The sequence below is a fragment of the Hemitrygon akajei genome, chromosome 11, assembly GCF_048418815.1.
Source record: "Hemitrygon akajei chromosome 11, sHemAka1.3, whole genome shotgun sequence".
NCBI classification, from domain to species: domain Eukaryota; kingdom Metazoa; phylum Chordata; class Chondrichthyes; order Myliobatiformes; family Dasyatidae; genus Hemitrygon; species Hemitrygon akajei.
In genome coordinates this window covers 43,761,428-43,778,513 of record NC_133134.1, presented here as the reverse complement: position 1 = coordinate 43,778,513, position 17,086 = coordinate 43,761,428, and positions in this window count along the sequence as shown.

The following is a 17,086-nucleotide window of genomic DNA, read 5'->3' as shown; positions in this document are numbered from 1 at the left end:
AAGTGGCTGAGGCAGGTACAACAGTATTTAAGATGCAGTTGGATAATTACACAGTGGAACATAGCCCAGTGAGAAATTGGAACTATAAGGGTGGACACTGTGGTCAGCAAGGACTTGTTGGGCCGAAGGGCCTGTATCCAGGCTGTATTGCTCTGTGAAACAGGATTACTTTAATGATAGGGAATTCTGGTCAGCCCTACCAAGAACCATATTCACATCTTCTGCAGGGGTTTGTGGATGAACTGAGCTTGTTACATTATCTATTTAGTAGTTTAAACTAAGTAACATGATTTAATGATGAGCAAAATCATCAACATAAAACATTTTTTTTTCAAATTACAATGGTCACTTAAAGTCTTTCCATACCCATAATTCATAATGTTAGGTCATTTGGCTCACTGAGCAATCCTGTTCTCTCTATATCAATATCTTCAGATTCTACCATTGAACTACACATTAGGCGCAATTAGAGAGGCTAATTAACTAATCAACCTGTATGCCCGAGCTTACTTCCATACCTTTGGGATGTGGAAGGAAACGAGAGCAGCCAGGGTAAGTTCAACAACCAGAGGGAGAACAGGAAAGCTCCACACAAACAGCACTGGAGGTAGACTGAGGCCAGTTCCCTGGAATTGTGAGGAAGCAGCATGATTTACCATCAGCACCACACTGCCTCCCACTCTCAAAAGCATTCTGCAAATACAATTTCCTAATAAGTAAGAGCTCTATAAACTTGAACTAAGACACAATTAATACGTAGGAATACTTGCTTGTGAATGTGGCAGACACTCTTCCAGTGATATCTTGCAATAATTTTTAAGCTGTGTTAATTGAAGAAAGATGGGGAAACAGCCATCTGTTTTTGGTTAAGAGCATTGCTTCTATTAATTAAGGGTTTCCTCACCGAAGTTTAGTGTGATAACCAAATGTGGAGATTTGTTTGGGCTTCAAATTTCAAACATTTATTTGTTTGGAGCACCTGGTTACCACTTTCGTATGGCAGCGTATTTGGTCAGGTCATGAGGCTACAGCATGAGGTAGTCTGAATCTTAATATAAGTGATGGCTTGGGAGTCTCAGCTGCTTTAGCACAATGTCCAGAAAGGTGTTTATGATGCTCATGGCTTTAAAGACAATTCTGATTCGTTATTTTGAAACCAGATGAAGTCTCCTTCCTTTCTCACCCACTTTGCTTTTGGTAGTCCTGCTGCATTTTAATCATGGCTTTCCATGCAGATGGCTTGGAAGCTGCCGTGTCCTTGGGCACTTTCATGAGATTGTGGATACATTTCAGTATACGAAAGAGTAAAGACCTGGTCACAAGCCCATGGGAATCTTTGGGGGAAAAAATAATTGAATCACATTCTTCTCTGAAGAATCATGTTTCAGACCCTCCAAATCTTGGACATCTTGGTCTTATCTGGGGAGGCCAGCTTAAACGCACGCATGCAATTTATTCAGGCTCCAATGAACTTGTGGCAGAACTCACCACGACGGTCACATCTGAAAGTTACTGGTGTACCATCTAATCCCAAGTGAGTGACAGAAAACTGCAAAATATATTTCATTTCTCATTCATCAGGGACATAATTTTTTTTTAAATTTCTCATATACTGGAATTGGGATCTACACATATTAGTGGAGCCAACAAGATGCAAGATAGTGAGCACAGAACAACGATATGGTCTTATCCTGGACACAAACTGATTGCATCTCTGTACTGTTATGTACCCCTAGGGTTCATTTTTTTTCTGTGGCCTGTCACTTTAAAACACTGAAAGAATTGAGACTGACTTTTGTGTTTTTGTATCTCTACTGACTGCAGAGTTGCTGGGTTGCTATGGTGAGCAGCAATTGTTTATACAAATGGCGGTTTGTTTAGGATAAGCAAGGTCTGATGATCCTCTTACAGAGGCACAGGGTCAAGATGGTTTCGGTCAATGAAAGACACACAGCAGAAACACGGAAGAAATAGACACTGGATGAGCTTTGAGTGCCCACGAAGGGTGGGTTTTGCTCGCAGTGTGAAAAAGGGGTGATTGGTGGAAGGCTATCAGTGTGTTTAACCCTTGCTTTACCGCGTGAAGACGGTACCCTTTTGTGTGGTCAGTTGGTGACTTTAACAGGACTTAGGAGGGCAACGTGGAAGAATCGATGGCATCGGCTTACCTGGAAAACAAATCACCTCTCTCTCTCCTCAATTCTACTCAAGTCAATATCATGAACTGAACTGACTTCATTCCTATACCATCGTAAGACTGTACCATTTAGCACCTAAGCTTGAAGAAGTTTGGGGTTTTAAATTTACACACTTACATATGCATAAACTCAGCTAACCTGTTTGATTTATCTGGTTTTATTACTATATTATGCAGATATTAATAAATAGGTTTTGTTTATAGCAAAACCAGACTCCAAGCGTGTTCCATTTCTGCTGGTTCTTTTAACCCGTTACGGGATACGTAATAGTACTTACTGCAATTTCAATCTCTGCCCTGCAAAAACAAAATGATCGGAATTAAAAACCATTACAAAGGCCAGAAATGCAAAACCTGAATCCAACTTTATGAATTCTTGGAATGGTACTATTCAATAACAAGACTAACATTCTACTGGCTTTTGATATTAACTTTTAATTACTCCATTTTAGCAGAATGTCAAGATTATTCAAACTGAATTGCCCCAATTTGATTACTCACCCTGTGGCCCATGGAAAAGCTTTTCCTAAGCTGAAGATAGAAAATGTCCAGGAGAAGATGATTCAATCTTCGCAAGGTACATTTTTGATAACATTTAAGTGAATTCAAACGGAATCTTCATTATTTTAGAAAAATTAACATTTTGCATGCCAATGCACAAAACGTATGAACAATTTATATTGTAGTTATATGGAGAAAATTTTGAATTATCCTTTTTACCATCACTAAGGTTAAACTGAGCTGTGATAATACTCCATGTAGTAAGCCTTTGTAACATGAAAACCAACATTTTGCCCAGTGATGATCATAATCATTACAAAAAACTGTGCTTAACATTCTGGAAACTTTATTGTAAATATCTGGCACAGAAAATATAAAATTAGAATTGTCCTTTTTAAAGATCACATGCTTATTTTCATATGAAGGAAAGAAATTCACAAATTATATGGATTAAAACTCCAAATGCATACGTTATGCACAGGTGGAACGAAATACAAATCCGTTAATATTAAGGAACTTTACAGTGTGCTACAAAGATTGCAGCGTTTTGGAAGTTGATGGAGCATCAGTTCCTTTTCGCAGATTTTGTTTTCTTTCTGGTATTAGGTCGCTTTTGTTTCACTTTTACTACAGTTATTTTTTCTATCTGATCACCAGCACTCTCATCTTCCTCCAAATCACTCTCACTTTGCTCTTGAGGCTCCAGATTCTCCTTGAAGTACTCCCCACGGGGTGGGAGACGCTTTAGCTTGTTGCAACTTCCTTTGTCCGATGCAATAAAGTTAGTATCACTGTCGTCATCTTCTTCAGATTCGTACCTCTGGGTACAAACGTTTGTTGGTATAATAGCCTTTTTGCTCTCATTAGCTGTTTCGTCCAGTGGAAATGATGGCGTGATCTCCATTGCCTCAGTTGGTGGATCAGTATCACTGGGGGATAAAATACCAAAGTGGCAACTCAATGACAAGATTATCTTTAATTGATGAACAGTTCTAATTTCCTCAGATATTGTACTTTCGACAATTGTTGCTTACTCTCAAACTATCAGTTGTAAACATACTACACACTCTGTTACATGCTGGCAGCATTGCTTAGCTGGAATAACATCAAGAATTGGTGGTAGAACTCAGAAGCACTGGTTGCTGTGGCTGGAGAACACTAGGGAATTAAATAAGCAATGTATAACAATCACAGCACGGAAACAGGCCATTCCGGCCCTCCTAGTCCGTGCCGAACTCTTAATCTCACCTAGTCCCACCTACCCGCACTCAGCCCATAACCCTCCACTCCTTTCCTGTCCATATACCTATCCAATTTTACCTTAAATGACACAACTGAACTGGCCTCTACTACTTCTACAGGAAGCTCATTCCACACAGCTATCACTCTCTGAGTAAAGAAATACCCCCTCGTGTTTCCCTTAAACTTTTGCCCCCTAACTCTCAAATCATGTCCTCTCGTTTGAATCTCCCCTACTCTCAATGGAAACAGTCTATTCACGTCAACTCTATCTATCCCTCTCAACATTTTAAATACCTCGATCAAATCCCCCCTCAACCTTCTACGCTCCAATGAATAGAGACCTAACTTGTTCAACCTTTCTCTGTAACTTAAGTGCTGAAACAATGTAATACAAATATTTCTGAAATCTATCTGCAGTTAGAGGACAGAATGGATGCAATGTCCACACAGGATTGTTGACAGCTTGTAGTGTGTGATGAGAAAGTACAAATTATAGGGGTGTGCAAAGGTAATAGAATGGCAGTAAGAAGTCTTGAAAATGCTACGCTTACAATTAGTGAGGAAATAAGAGAAAACAAGAGGTGTCATTTCAGCTAGGCAACACTAGAGATACGTTAGTCAAGTAGTTTCGTCATAAGCAATAAAGACTGCAGGGCAATTGAAGACCAATGTTCAGAAATCATCTGTAGATTTGGTTAGTTGTCTTGGTGTCGTAATAAAGCAAGAAGCCTTTGTGAGAAATTCAAGGTAGTTGGAGGATATACATGATATGGACTATCACACCTTGGTCTCATTTACACTGAAATTGCAACAGTATCAATGGAATTTGCAATTTACTGCAACTCCCTGATAAGTTCAAACATGACACACTTGACAATTGTATATGGTGTATACGTACTTGGCTTTCCCAGTCAGTCTCATATTCTGCCACATATAGTCCAAAAACATAGAAGCCTGCAACATCCTGCTGACTCTCTGCAAATGGCGCTCTGTAAGCATTCAATAAAAGGCAAATCAACTCAAGAAAGAAGAGTCAGCTCAAGCTAATCATCATCTACCCAAAACTGATGTAAAGTAACAAACATTTCAAGATCACTTGAGAGTCAGTAATGGAAGTCATAACTATAGTGTGACTCTGAGCTTTTCTGACTGCGAGTTTTTAGACATGTGTATTCTGGTGCTGAGCAGTAAAAATTGACAAGCATGGTAATTGCATACAACAAAACCATCATAAAGTGAAAGAAACATTAACAATTCTTTACAGCTCTGGGGCTAGGCAGTAGCTAAAGCACAGTCCATAAATCTGCTTTGAATCATTATCTTAGGTAACGTTTCAGTTAACAACGTATCTCAGAGATAAAACATATTGCACAATAAAATGATATGAAATTAGTCATATGATAACAAAAATCAGAAGTAAAAACAATCATAAGCAAAAAATACCAAATGCTCTTCCTCTTGACCTCTCTCACGTAGTCCTTGCTAAAATGACTTGCATGAAGTTTAATACCTTATGGGAATCTATGTCAATGACAGGAAGTGCCACATGATGGGAAAGGATGAAATTAATGGATTAATCACTCACATTTTATGCACTAACTCTTCAATCTAGTAATACTGAACAACAATGTCAGCTGCACCCAAGGAGACTCACTGAAATCAAACTAAATTACATCAATGGTATAATAGCCAAATTACCAGTATAGGGAATCAGTGCCTCGAGACCAGCCTTAATTCCATTGTACTGAAGAAGATGCTCAGGAGTTTCATTTCTTAAGAGGATCTGGATGACATGCTGAGCTTCATGGCAGTTTTTAGAGTTTGTGTTCCATACCATGCAGAATTTTAAAACAGACTCTAAGGAAAATAAGTACACTAGTTAATTTTTCAGATGCATTTACAGTATATGCAACATATACAGTGGAACACAGCTTTAGAAAAAATAACTCTGCAATAGTCAATCTTATCATAGGAGACAATGCAACAAAATTTGTAAGAGCTTATAACTGCACATAGACACACTGTCTCCAAAATTGATTTGTCTGAATTTAGCCAAATCAGTGCATAATGTCAAACATAAGATCAGGAAAAAATTTCACTCTACGGAAATTGCATTTAAACATTTTACGTTAACTGTTAAATATTATTTTTGATTAAGTAATTATAATATACCACCATAACCATCAGGTGGTTCAGTGGAGTTCTTATGAATACAATTTGCAGGTACTTAAAATCTTGTTATTCATAGATGCTGCTTTAACACAGTAAAGATGGTGATGTTTGTGATCCATTTCTAGCTGCATTAATAAAACAGAACCAAGTTTTTAATAGAACTTGAAAATGATAACATGTTGCAACTAAAGCTGAATGGTGGAACACGTTACATTTGGTGACATACAAAATAGTTTGACTGATGCCGGCTCTTGACCTGAAACGTCAGTTATCCTTTTGCCTCCCCAGATGCTGCTCAACCCACCGAGTTTGTTTGTTTGTTCATTTTTCACTCCAGATTCCTGCATCTACAGATTACTGTGTCACCATATGATTGCAGCAAGATGTCTTTACTCTTGTTCTCTAATCTTTTTTGGAATAATGGCCAATAGATTGTTTTTCTTCCTAATTACCTGCTGCACAATATCACACAGATAAACGCACATTATATCCCTTCCTGAGGTTCAGTGAGTCAAGATTCTACATAGCTCAGGAATCCATTCTCCGTAACATAAAAACCAATAAACCTTTGTGACAATGTTTCTTTTACCTGTGATCTATCGATGTGCATATGGAACAATGAAGCTCAAAAGGATTAAGGTGACCATGTCTCCCAACATCAAGAAAGAAAGATTCCAATTTGACCTTCTCACACCAAATTTGCACCTGAAGAGCTTTGGTCAAAGTAGTTTCTCACCAGCTTCTCCACTATGCTCTCAGTCTACAATTCTCACTACCTCAATAAAGCAGCCAGCATAATTAATGACACCGTCCACCCTGGACATTCTCTCTTCTCCCTCTCCCATCAGGCAGAAGGTAAAACCCTGAAAACCATCCGGCTCAAGGACAACTTCTACCTCACTGTTATAAGACTCTTGAATGGACATCTTACACAATAAGATGGACTCTTGGCCTGACAATCTTGTTTCGATCCTGGGCTTTATCACTTGCCTGTACTGTACTTTTTCAGTAGCTTTTATACTATATTATGCATTGTTATTGCTTTATCTTTTTCTAACCCAATCCACTGTGTAATGATTTGTATGAACAGTATGCAAGACATGTTTCTCACTGCATCTTTTCACATGTGACAATAATAAACAAATACCAGTTTTGTAACAGTAAAAGATAATTATCTACTTGTTTCATCTCCAGCTTCTCCAACAGAAAATACAGTTGCAAGAAAAGGTGTGAACCCTTTGCAATTACTGGTTTGCTGCATTAATTACTCAAAATGTGGTCTGATCTTCATCTGTCACAACAATAGACAAACACAATCTGCCTAAACTGATAACAAACACAAACAATTGTACTTCTGCTCGTCAATACCAAGTACACCAGCTCAACAATCACAGTCTATGTTTAAAAAAAAGTATGTGAACCTCTGACCACTACTTTTCACATTATTTGTCAGTGATATAGATAATGGAATTGATGGCTTTGTGGCAAAGTTTCCGGATAATATGAAGATTGGTGGAGGGGTAGGCAGTGCTGAGTAAGCAAAGCGATTGCAGCAGGACATGGACAAATTGGAAGAACGGGCAAAGAAGTGGCAGATGGAATACCTTTCCTGTAACACCATAGGATTTTATCTTGTTAAGCAGCCTCATGTATGCTACTTTATCAAATGCCTTCTGAAAATCCAAGTAAATGGCATCCACTGCCTCTTTGTCCACCCTGCTTGTAACTTCCTCAAAGAATTTGTCAGGCAAGATCTCCCTTTACAGACACCATGCTGACTTTGAGCAATTTTCATCATTAGTCTCCAAGTACCCCAAAACCTCATCCTTAATAATAAACCCCAACATTTTCCCAACCACTGAGGTTAGGCTAACTGGACTATAATTTCCTTTCTCTCGCCTTCCTCCCTTTTTAAAGAGTGGAGTGACATTTGCAGAATTAATGCAGAAAACCAGGTTCACAACTTTTTCATGCAACTGCAGGTGTGGTAAGTGGGAGAGTTGTGAGCAAAGATAAGGGACCCTTCACTTAAAACTAAGGTAAAAAGAAATTTCTTCTTGCAGCGGATGGTAAATCTGTGGAATTATCTGCCTTGTTGGGTAGTGGGTTCTGATTAACCACAACTGGAGATGGATCAATATTCAATAGATTGAGGGATACAGCAATAAGCAGAAATGGCACAGAAGAGGTAGCCAAGGCCAGCACAGATTCGTCATGACCATAGTAAGTGGCAGGGCATGTTTGAAGGATTGACGGCCTACTGATCCAGCAACTTTCTTGTGCTCTTGTGTCTCATGATACAGCCATACCTTTCTGATCCTGTCGCAACTTGAGGATTGTTGACTCCAGTTTTTCTTTTCCATTACATTCACCAAGAAGAGCTATAAGAAAATGTACCAGGAATTAATATTTAGTTTAATTATACTTTATGTGCAAACAAGTTTATTTTATTGTTCAATTATGCATTTAGTTCAACTGTTATATAAGTAGGTGTATTTACAATCGTAGCTCTTTCGTGCAGTCCATTGAATCAACACCAGTTTCCCCTGGAGGGATTCAGTCCTTCCCATTCCCCTGCCTGACAATTACTCTCAAATGCCCATTCACTTCCCTTTTAAAATTCATATAGCCTTAGAAAACTACAGCACAAAAACAGGCCCTTCAGCCCATCTAGTCCTTGCAGACTCATTTAAACTGCCTAGTCCCATCAACCTGCCCTCGGACCATAGCCCCTCCATTCCCCTCCCATAATTGTACATATCCAAACTTCTCTCAATGTTGAAATAGAAATCCCATCCACCACTTGCGGTGGCAGCATGTTCCACATTCATCAGCCTCTAAGTGAAGATGTTTCTCCTCATGTTCCCTTTAAACACTTTGCATTTCACCCTTAAGCTACGATCTCTAGTTGAAGAACCTTTTTCCAAAAATCTCACCGGCAGCAAATTGCAGATGATACTCTAAATACTTCCATCACATTTGCACTCTATATTTTTTCCCTCACTTTAAATTTGCATCCAATCCATGAACCATCTGCTAACAGCATCAACCTTCTCTATTTACCCTGTCAACACATCATGATCCCACGCACATCCATCAAATTTCCTCTAAACCTTCTTTCCTTCAAGCCAAGTAGGCCTACTTTATCCATTCTAACCTGAAATCACTCCTCCATGGAACAGAACAATTAAGTACTTCATCACAGTTTTAAAAACTCTATGATAATTAATTTCATCTTTAGGCCTTTAACTGTTCTATCTGATTCAAATCTCTTATTTAATATCACTGATGTAACTTATCTAGTTAAATTAACAACAGGCAAGTTGCCATAACCATATAAAATGCTAAAACTTGCATTTCAAGGAGATATAATGGTGTAAAAATTATGATTATTAGTAGCTCTAAGAGGTCTGGACTCAGGAGGCCACTCAACAGAAACAGTTAATCATAATGGGCTTAAGCAGTCAAATAAAACATGCCTATTTATATAATTACACTTAATTGAGTAGCATATTTTTTCCATGTCAAGGATAGTGTAGTTCCAATTTAGAGTTTATGATAATTAAGCTCAGACAAATTAACTTGGTTTGTGCTGTCTCTGGCTGAAATGCAGAGTGGGTAAACAGACCCAAAAAACTTCAAAATTAAACACCAGATGCATTTAACCTGGCTAACTGAAAATACTAGCCTCTAATCTGTGGCTGCACTTTACATGGCTGGTCTAGGGGGCTATTTGGTGTGGGTGGTGGGGGATTTCAGTGATCATAAGCAAATGATGTCAAGGGAATTTGTTTCAACCATTTCTGATTGTCCACTGACCTGCTACTTATCAGAGCACACAGCTGCAGTTCTCACCGGCTACTAGTCAACACTTCCAAGTCAGCTACAACACAGTAAAACTACCAAAGTGGAAAGCTGCCAAGTATAGCAGAGTGAGGGCAGGTTCCATCAAAGTCTTTGTGACACCTACCAAGGAATAGATGACACTAATGTATGATTTGGACTCCAGATTGCATTACAACCAATTTAGATTTTGGCTGGTTCGTGAGAAGTAATAACCATTACATTATAACCGCCAGTCAGTGACCATGAGTGTTAGGAGTGCCTTACCTTGCAACCTCCCCTTGGTATTTAATTGTGTCCCCATTATCAAAAGCCTCATCAGCAACTGAGCAAACTCACCATCAACGTGAAATTAACTGGATAAATGCTTTTGTTACAAGTTGATGTCAAAATTTGGGCACATATGCTGCGGAGTCCCAAGCCCCTTTCTCCCCTCCAAGTTGTGTGAATGATAAAATCTGGCCAACATATCCAGAGGAGGAGAGAACAGTCAAAGTTCATCACATTGCATGAATGAATTCATAGGAAACCACAATCAAGGTGAAAACAAAGGTCCGTCACAGCCTTTATGATACCTTCGTGCACCCAGTTAAATTTTGGGGTAGGGTATAGCAAGGTGAAAAAAAGATGGTTGCTGAGAAAGGGCTACATAATTGCCGATTAGCACTGTACTAATAGACCAAAGCACGATTTAATTTCTTTGGAACTATAAACAATGTACATGTCAAGCACACAAGGTCAAAGTGCTATTCTCTACCACAATTAACAGCCTCATTCCACAGGGATGAGTGAATGAATATCAGATACAAGTGTATAAAATGAGAGGCGGAAAAAGAGAGATGCCCCATTGGCATGTCAAGAAACACTTCTGCTTCTGGCACTCCCATAACTATGTAATTGTCTGGGAGGGGCAAGGACCAGTAAACTATTAATTCCCTAACCCACGATGGGAATAATATAGCTTTGAATTAAACTGTGATCTATCCACACAAGTATTCTCCCAAATGGTCCTGTCATTTACTAGAGTTCAATGGCACACAAATGAACATACATTACACATGGTGACAATTATACGTATCTGTGCCACTACCTGATTCAGTGCACAGACTGCAAAGAGTTTGTTAATCAATTACGATGTCTAATCTCAACTAAAGAGCAAGCATTTGTTACACTAAATATTTCAATTAAGATGGCTGATCTTGATCACAACTGACTGTCCTTTGCTCCAAACTAAACTGTTCAGGAATCTCTAAATACGTTGCCAGATCTTTTTCTAGGATCGATGATCATTTAAAGAAAATGAGCTTTGAGCTCATCTAACTCTCTCCTATTCGGATTGGAATTACGAGTTTGATATGCAGACCTTGTAGCTACCATCAATCATACTTCGGTTGTTTGTTTGAGATAATGTTCAGTAGGAAATTAATCAAATTTGATTAGAATTTAGATGTTTTCAGCTGTCTCTGTTTTATATTTTCACACTTCCAGGGTCGAATTGGTTGTAGACTAGATTTTACAAGGCGGTGACTCCACCAAAAGCCCAAGATTGATCATTAATTCAGCAAATCTAACTGAAAAATCACTGCACGCATTGTCTTCTGCACTATAATGGATAGGGACATATACACACAATAAACCCCACCCTACCTGTTTAATTGCTCACCACCTACCCCAGTAAATGTATTGGGATTATAGAGACTAGATGTCTGTAAGCCGATGAGTACATATGGTCCAGCATTCTAAGAAGCAGGCTTGATCTGAAGGGCATGTGAGGAATTCGCCAGTCCATGACATCAAGAGTGATTGTCATACATAGCTTTGCTTCTACTGCTTTTGATGGCCACTGTCATCTTATAGCCCAGTCCTTTTTTCTTATGCATCCATATTTCAAAACGGCACCACACAGAGTTGCAGTGGCTTCAAACTCTCCCAATCAGGCAAACGTTCTACAATATAGCTGACAAGAACTTCTGAATATCAATATCAAATGTATTAAGAGTATTGATAGCTCTCAGCTCAGTATCACAGAACACATACCGCCAGAGATCGCCATTAACACCAAGGCAAGCCAGGCACCAGCCCCAGCTGGGAGACACTAGAGACAGCACAATAGATTGAGCAGCATTACAATCTCATTGTCCATAGCAACGACAATGAAGCTCTAGCTAACTAACACCAAATACCAGTTATGAAGATATAACTTGGCTCAGATTTCCTTCAATACTGATGATTACTGGGTGATCTAAAGGGAGTCATTAAGATCACTAGTCAGTCTCTTAAGTTTGACAATGTCAATTCTGCTTCTGGAGCAAGAGTAGGAAATGATTATGGAAGTATGGCAAGGAAACAAGTATTAAAAACAACCTCTCTAAACTTTAATCAGATTATTTTAAAATTGCAAGTAGTTAAATAACCAAAGTGCTGTTACGAATGAAGGGAGCAAAGTCACCCCCCCCCCTTTCTGAGAATCGCAAGATCACTATTATTTCGGGTCTGAGACCTAGGAAATGAGAGAGATACACATCATCTCAGTGATGAGAGAGACAACGCAGAATACACAAAGTGGAATGTCTCCTTTAGGAGATCTAGGCCTCATATGGAGCCAGTGATCATTAATGGAGAATGTGTGGAGCAGGTTAAGACCTACAAGTATCTGGGAGTACAGTTAGACGAGAAGCTAGACTGGACTGCCAACACAGATGCCTTGTGCAGGAAGGCACAGAGTCGACTGTACTTCCTTAGAAGGTTGGCGTCATTCAATGTCTGTAGTGAGATGCTGAAGATGTTCTATAGGTCAGTTGTGGCGTGTTGGGGAGGAAGCATTAAGAAGAGGGACGCCTCACGTCTTAATAAGCTGGTAAGGAAGGCGGGCTCTGTCGTGGGCAAAGTACTGGAGAGTTTAACATCGGTAGCTGAGCGAAGGGCGCTGAGTAGGCTACGGCATTTAGATGCATATCATATTTTTTACTGAGTTAAGTATTGTATGTAATTAGTTTTGCTACAACAAGTGTATGGGACATTGGAAAAAAAGTTGAATTTCCCCATGGGGATGAATAAAGTATCTATCTATCTATCTATTTGACAAAGAGAGAGATTACTGCTATTGTCTCTTGGAGAAGGAATTGTGTATTGAGTACTGTACTATTCATTGAAACCCCTCAGGGGACAACCAGAGTGGTCTGGTTGAGGGATTGCATCATCCCAACCTGATTGACATCCGAGACCCCGTGAGTGAGGATAAAAGGAGGGTCTGGGGAACACCCTTCAGACGCACCAGGAGAAACGCTAGAAATCCAGTGACAGCGTTTTATAGCGAAAGCCGGTGAGAGCTCGTGTGCATCCTTCCCTTGCCTGGGTGGCGGGCTCATCACGGAAGAACAGTTTAGCTAAAGGAGAGGTCATACTTGAACGGCCACAACAACGAGACACCGATGGATCGAAATCATAAAGGAAGGTTGGCAAAAACAATAGCGGTAACTGTTCCCATTCTTCTATCTCTCTCTCTCTATCTCTCTCCAACAATTGCAACACAGCAACAAACAAACACTGGAGCCTATGTGAACTGAAACAAACTTTATATTTCCTTTGGACAATTCATTATCCCCTAGACAACGATAGAGCATATTTCTTATTGATGATTATTATACCCGCACTTTTAGGTTTAATATTGATGACGTATATTATCTGTATATTTGCATTGATATTATTTTCGTGTATTTTTACTAATAAATACTGTTAAAAATAGTATCATCAGACACCAACAGATGCCTCTATCTTTGCTGGTAAGTAACCCAGTTACGGGGTTCGTAACAACTTGGGGCCTTGTCTCGGGATTTGATACCAAATTGGAGGGCCAGTAAATCGGGCTTTTAAGTCCAAACTTGGATCCGGTTGCGTGGATAGCCAGATGGGAAACCAGACGAAGATGGACGTAGACGAATTTATAAAAAACCCGACTCTGGAGGCGCTAGAGGAGGCCACGAAGTCGGACTTGGTAAATATTGCGAAAGGACTAAATCTCGCAGAGATGTGGTCATCTATGAAAAAGTGGGAGATGCGGAGGGCCGTAACTCAGCATTATATTGAGAAGAATGTGTTTTCAGCTGAGGTAGTGGAACAGATCCCCGAAAAGGTACCAGCTATTGGGACGGCTCAGTGAGAGTTGGAAAAATTAAGGTTGGAACATGAAATTAGGTTAAAACAGCTGGAAGCAGCTGAAAAGCAGAGGGAGCATGAAATTAGGTTAAAAGAGCTGGAAGCAGCTGAAAAGGAGAAGGAGCATGAAATTAAGGTAAAACAGCTGGAAGCAGCTGAAAAGCAGAGGGAGTATGAGGAGAAGGAGAAACAGAGGCAACATGAGCGGGACATGGAGAAGTTAAGGCAAGAGAGAAGGGTCCAAGGGGCAGACCGAGAGGAGAGGTTTAATGTTAGTAGGGAGTTTAGGTTAGTACCTCCGTTCGAGGAGACGGATGTTGATAGTTATTTCTTGCATTTTGAAAAGGTGGCAGTGAATCAGAAGTGGCCCAGAGATCAGTGGGTAGCGTTGTTACAAAGTGTGTTAAAAGGGAAGGCACAACGGGCATATGCGGCGTTATCTGTGGAGGAGGAGGATTACGAGGAAGTAAAGCAGGCCATTCTTCGGGCCTACAAATTGGTGCCTGAGGCATATAGACAAAAGTTCAGAAATTTAAAGAAAGTGTGGAGTCAGACGAATGCAGAGTTTGCCTATGAGAAAGGTGTGCTCTTGGATCGTTGGTGTGCAGCAGAAATGATGGAAGAGGATTTTCGGCATTTAAGGGAGTTAATTCTGATTGAGGAATTTAAAGGTTGTGTTTCGGATGATATCCGGATGTATTTGAACGAGAAGCCAAATAAGTCCATATCCGAATTTGCCAGGTTCACAGATGAATATGCCCTAACCCACAAGACAAAGTTTTCCTCGAATAAGAGTTACCAGAAAGACCGTAGGAACGGTAGAGAAAGCCCGCCGGCTGAGGTAGAAATTCAGCCGGGAGCTAGTGGTAAAAATAAGGAGGAAGGAAGGCAAGATGGCAGGAGGGTTCCTGGCTTGACCTGTTTTAATTGTGGAAAGGTGGGTCATATTGCATCTAAGTGCTTTGCTCCGAGGAAGGCGACAGGAAAAGGGAAAGCAGCAGTCCCTACAGGCTGTATTGAGTCGATCAGCAAATTGATGAGAAAACCCCAGGTAGATAGAATACGAGAGGGACGTGAGAAATTTATTTCAGAAGGGACCGTGTCTGTGAAAGAGGGAGAAACACCAGTTCCAGTGCGGATCTGGAGAGATACTGGAGCTGAGCAGTCATTGATTCTCAGTAAGGTACTAAATTTTGGTCCTGAGACTGGAGAGGTAGCTTTGAGAGACATAGGAAAAGGGACAGAAGCTGTGCCTTTGCATAGGATCATTATAAATTGTGAGCTGGTATCTGGACCAGTTGAAATAGGGGTGCGATCAGAATTTCCGAGAACTGACGTGGACGTCCTTCTGGGTAACGATTTAGCTGGTGGTGACGTTTGGTCAGCAATGAAGCTGACGAGCCAGCCTGTAACTGTTGAGGACCCGCCCCTAGATTCCAAGATCTATCCCGCATGCGCGATCACTCGCAGCATGTCAAGAAAGACAGCTGAGAAAGAGACCAGTTTAACTGAGTCCTGTGTGGATTTGGCTGAGACGTTTTTACCGACCCTGTACCAAGAGGGGTTAGAAGGTGGTAAAACGGAGAGTAGTGAGGTGAAAGAGAGTAAAGGAGAGGAGGTAGACCTACCCTTAGCCAGGAGGAAATTTATAGAGACACGGAGTAAAAATGAGAAACAGATAAAGCTGTTAGAAGGTCCAGGGTTGGACATGGATGATCTGTCTGGCTGAAAATTCTAAATGTGTTCCCGATAATGAAATAAGGGCAGTCCTAGATGAAAAGGATGCCATTACGTTGAAGAAGTCTGCTGGGTTAGCAGGTGAGGTTGTTTCAGCCCACAGGGTTGAGTTTACTCCGGAAGGGAGTTGCCCAGAGAGTAACTGGGAGGATCAGGGGAACTTAGAATTTGAAAAGGGGACGGGTATTGAAAGCCTGGAAGAGGCAGATGTCCTGTTTGAGTGTGTTCAAGATGTGGATGCACGTGGTACTGAACCTAGTAATGAAACTCAGGAAAAGTCTGAGATATCTGATTCAGTTAAAAAGGAATGCAGTCCTTTTGGGTCAGATGGACTTGGTTCAGTGAAGAAAGGGTTAACCTTGGTACTAGCGGGAAGTGAGAATTCCCAGTTGTTTGTGTTAGAAGGTGTGTTAAAAGTTAGTGAGGAGATAAAAGGTGGTGATGTGGATATTATTATTGAAGGGAAAGGGAAAAGTGTAGTTCCTAAATTGAATGAAGAAAATTTAAAGTCTGGATTGGTGTCAGAAGCAGTAACCAGGCTGAAAGAACAATGGCTTGTTACCAATGTGCCTGCAAATCAATTACAGTTTGATTTGGAATGTAAAGGTGCCCCACTCGCTAATGTTATTCGAGGGTGTGCTGTGAAGAGGCAGAATTTGAAATGTTGTTTGGACAAAGAAGGATCGCTTGCAGATATTAAACTGAAAACTAATTGAATGAAGGGTCCTGAAGATAAAACTAACGACTTGCTTAAAAATAAAGAATTGTGTGGAAGTTCAAAAGATGGGCTAAGTTTGGAAAACATTGTTGATAAAATAACTCTTATGAAAGGAGTATGCGAAAGCCTATTCCACACTGGTGAGTAAGCTGACCACGTGGGAGTTAAGTGGAAAACAGGCGAAGGTTAAAAAAAAATGCCACTTTAAATAACAGGATCTGGTTTTAAGAGATTTCGACAAAGCATGTAAGTAATAAAGACAACACCATGGAAGATTGACTGTTAAATTTAAAAGTAAAATAAAGATTAGTATTTGCATAAACTTTTGTAATGTACTACAGAATAATCACACATGTATTGGTTAACCTTTTGTAACATATACGTAAGCTAAGATCACAACTTGTTTTGCTGAAGAAAAGGAATAAAAAGTGAGTGGTTATTGAATTGGAGTCTGATGCTACAGGAATTTATTAAGGTACAAGATATTAAGATATTAAAGGAAGTGACAATATAATCGCTAA